Raw genomic sequence first — 4,178 nt, 5'->3', positions numbered from 1 at the left:
ACATATAAGTCAGTGAGTCTGATTAACAGCTGTTGCATTTTCACCATTGAGATGAGAATCTTTGTGTCACTCAAAATGTGGAAATCATACATCTGTAGCCATAATTTGTAGCATTAGATTGTTGGATGAAATACAAACCAACCTTGCTTACTTATTTCAGCTTAGGGCACATATTTCAGCCTTGGGAAAACGGACGAAGAGTTGACTAAATGCTTACAGCACCTGGTATTCCCAGGCGGTTCTCCATCCAAGTACTAACCAGGTCTCGACCCTGCTTAGCTTCTGAGATCAGACGAGATCAGGCGTACTCAGGACAGTGTGGCCGTAGTTAGTGAAACTATCTCTTGGTGCACTATATAAAGTCAAAGTGAGTCTGATTATCAGCTGTTGCATTTTCACCATTTAGATAAGAATCTTTGTGTCACTCAAAATTGCATATACTGTAGCCATAATTTGTAGCACATGATTGTTGGATGAAATACAAACTAACCTTGCTTACTTATTTCAAAGCGAGGGCACATATTTCAGCCTTGTGGGAAAAACGGACAAAGAGTTGACAAAATGCTTACAGCACCTGGTATTCCCAGGCGGTCTCCCATCCAAGTACTAACCAGGCCCGACCTCGCTTAGCTTCTAAGATCAGACGAGATCAGGCGTACTCAGGACAGTGTGGTCGTAAGCGAGAAACTATCTCTTGGTGCACTATATAAAGTCAAAGTGAGTCTGATTAACAGCTGTTGCATTTTCACCGTTTAGATGGAAATCTTGTGTCACTCCAAATATGCAGAAAATTCTATAGCCATAATTTGTAGCACAGATTGTTGGATGAATACAACTAACTTTGCTTACTTATTTTAAAGCGAGGGCAATATATTTCTGCTGTCCTCGGGAAAAGCGGATGAAAGAGTTGATAAAATGTTTTGTGCACCTGGTATTAGCTGTCTCCCATCCAGTACTAACCGGCCCGACCCTGCTTAGGCTTCTAGATCAGACGAGATCAGTGCTTCAGACACAGTGTGGCCGTAGAGCGAAAACTATCTCTCTGGTGCACCATGAGCGATAGTGCCTGCAAGTGAGTTCCTGATTTAACAGTTGCTGCATTTTTCACCATTTAGATAAGTGAATCTTTGAAACACTCTAAAATGGACATATCAGAAGCCACATAATTTGTAGCACAGATTGCTGGATGAAATACAAACTAACCTTGCATTACTTATTTCTAAAGCGAGGGCACAGATTTCAGCCTTGTGGGGAAAACGGACAAAGAGTTGATTAAATGTTACAGCACCTGGTATTCTCAGTGCGGTCTCCTATCCAAGTATTAACCAGGCCCGGACCCTGCTTAGCTTCGAGATCAGACGAGATCAGGCGTGACTCAGGACAGTGTGGCCGCAGCGAGACCAACCAGCCCTTGGCGCACTGCATAAAGTCAAAGTGAGTCTGATTAACAGCTGTTGCATTTTCACCATTTAGATAAGAATCTTTTGTGTCACTCAAAATGTGGAAAAATTGCATATACTGTAGCCATAATTTTAGCGTGTTAACAGATTGTTGGCTGAACCACAAACTAACCTTACATGCATTATTTCAGTGTTTAGGGCAACATATTTCAGCCTTGAGTGGAAAAAGCGGACAAAAGAGTTGACAAAAAGTAACACAGCACCTGGCATTTCCCAGGCGTGTACACCTCCATCCAAGCGACGGACAATGGTCCCAATCTAGCCACCCAGAGATCAGGTACGAGATCAGGCGTACTGATTTCGAGATAAAATGCAAGTTGGTGAAACTATCTCTTTAAATTACATGCCGTATGAGTCCTGACTACTGTTGCATTTAAACACTTAGATAACTTTTTGTGTCACCAAAATTGTGTACTGTATTTGAATTTAGGCATGATCATGGATGAAATAAAACAACTTATTTACTTATTCTCAAATAGAAAAATAATATCTAGAAAATGACGGAAGATTGAAATAAAAGCTCTTGCAGCACCTGGTATTCCCAGGCGGTCTCCCATCCAGCACTAACCAGGCCCCGAATTCTGCTGGCCTGGATCAGACTGTAGATCAGGCGACTCAGGACAGTGTGGCCGAAGTGAGAAACCATCCCTTGGTGCACTATATAAGTCAAAGGAGTCTGATTAACAGCTGTTGCATTTTCACCATTTAGATAAGAATCTTTGTGTCACTCAAAATTGCATATACTGTAGCCATAATTTGTAGCACAGATTGTTGGATGAAATACAACTAACCTTTTACTTTATTATTTTCAAAAATGAGGGCATATATTTCAGCCTTGTGGGAAAACGGACAAAGAGTTGACAAATGCGCCACAGCACCTGGTATTCCCAGGCGGTGTCCCATCCAAGTACTAACCAAGCCCGACCGTTTTAGCTTCCGAAAGATCAGACGAGATCAGGCGCACCCAGACTGTAATGTAAGCTAGAAACTATCTCGGCACTATATAAAGTCAAAAGGAGTCTGATTAACAGCTGTTGCATTTTTCACCATTTAGATAAGAATCTTTGTGTCACTCAAAATTGCATATACTGTAGCCATAATTTAGTAGGTACAGATTGTTGGATGAAATAGAAACCAACCTTGGCTACTTATTTCAAAGCGAGGGTAATATCTTGAAGCCCTTTGTGGGAAAAACGGACAAAGAGTCTGAAGGGCCGTTCACAGCACATAATCGATATCTCCCAGGTGTCTCCCATCCAATGTACTCAACCTAGGCCCGACCCTGCTTAGCTTCCTAGATCAGACTTAGACTCAGGCGACTAGACGCACTTGTGTGGTCAGTAAGGAGAAACCATCTCTGGTGCAAAGACGATATAAAAGTCAAAGTGAGTCTCGATAATCGCTGCCAGATTTTCAACCATTTAGAGTAAGAATCTTTGTGTCAATCGCAATGTGGAAAATTCTTGCAGCTTAGGGCACTATCAGTATTAGCATGATTGTTGACGAAATACAAACCAACCCTTGGCTTAATTCTTATTTCGTGCAGCGTTAGGCACATATTTCGAGCCTTGTGGAGTAAACGCACGAAGTAGTTGACAAATGCTTACAGCACCTGGTATTCCCAGGCGGTCTCGATTCCAAGCACTCAACCAGGCCCCACCCCGCTTAGCTTCTGACTGGGATTCAGATCTCCGATCATGACTAGACAGAGTGGCTGTAAGTTTCAGAAACCATCTCTTGTGCACTATATAAAAGTCAAAGCTTGAGTCTGATTAACAGCTGTTGCATTTTCAACCATTTAGATAAGAATCTGTGTCAGTCCACAATGTCAAAATTGCATATACTAAATGCCATAATTTGTAGCACAGATTTGTTGGCTGAACATGCAAACCAACCTTCGCTTACTTATTTCAAAGCGAAAGTGAGGTTATTCCAGCCCTAGTGGGAAAAAACGGCGTACAAGAGTTGGACAGGCCGCTTACAAAGCACCAGGTAGCCCTATGCTTTGGTCTCCGCATCCGGGCAATTTTAACCAGGCCCGACTCCTGCTTAGCTTCCGAGATCAGATCGAGACTGCATGTGACTCAGGACAGTGTGATGCGTGTGAGCGAGACCATCATCCTTGCGTGCACTATATAGTACCGCTAAAGGGAGTCTGATCACATGCACGTATGCCACCACTTAGATAAGAATCTTTGAGTGTCACCTAAATGTCGCAAACACTGCAGCCATAATTTGAAGTGCACATGATGGGATTGGCTGTATTTGTACACAAACCAACCTTGCTTACTTATTTCCGAAGCTTAGTGGCACATATTCCAGCCTTGTGGGGAAAAAAACGACAAAGAGTCGACAAAATGCTTGCAGCACCTGTGTTCCAGCGGTCTCCCATCCAAGTAGTAACTATGTCCGATTCTGCTTGGCTTCTGAGAGATCTAGACTAGATCAGGCGTACTCAGGACAGTGTGACGTGGTGAAACTATCTCTTGGTGCACTCATAAAGTCAAAGTGAGTCTGATTAACAGCTGTTGCATTCACCATTTAGATAAGAATCTTTGTGTACCTAAAATTGCATATACTGTAGCTTACATTGTAGTAATAGATTGTTGGATGAAATACAAACTAACCTTGCTTACTTATTTCAAAGCGAGGTACATATTTCAGCCTTGTGGGAAAAACGACAAAGAGTTGACAAATGCTTACAGCACCTGGTATTCC

General features: G+C 42.4%; 2 pseudogenes; both read right to left on the bottom strand.

Annotated features, from left to right (window-relative positions):
- Positions 1 to 210: 210 nt before the first annotated feature.
- Positions 211 to 330, bottom strand: LOC135566299 (5S ribosomal RNA; annotated as a pseudogene).
- A 232-nt stretch (positions 331 to 562) lies between these two features.
- LOC135566298 (5S ribosomal RNA) lies at positions 563 to 681 on the bottom strand (annotated as a pseudogene).
- Between the last annotated feature and the right edge of the window lie 3,497 nt (positions 682 to 4,178).

Source organism: Oncorhynchus nerka, unplaced genomic scaffold, assembly GCF_034236695.1.
Source record: "Oncorhynchus nerka isolate Pitt River unplaced genomic scaffold, Oner_Uvic_2.0 unplaced_scaffold_6080, whole genome shotgun sequence".
NCBI classification, from domain to species: domain Eukaryota; kingdom Metazoa; phylum Chordata; class Actinopteri; order Salmoniformes; family Salmonidae; genus Oncorhynchus; species Oncorhynchus nerka.
This window is presented reverse-complemented; position numbering and strand designations above follow the sequence as displayed.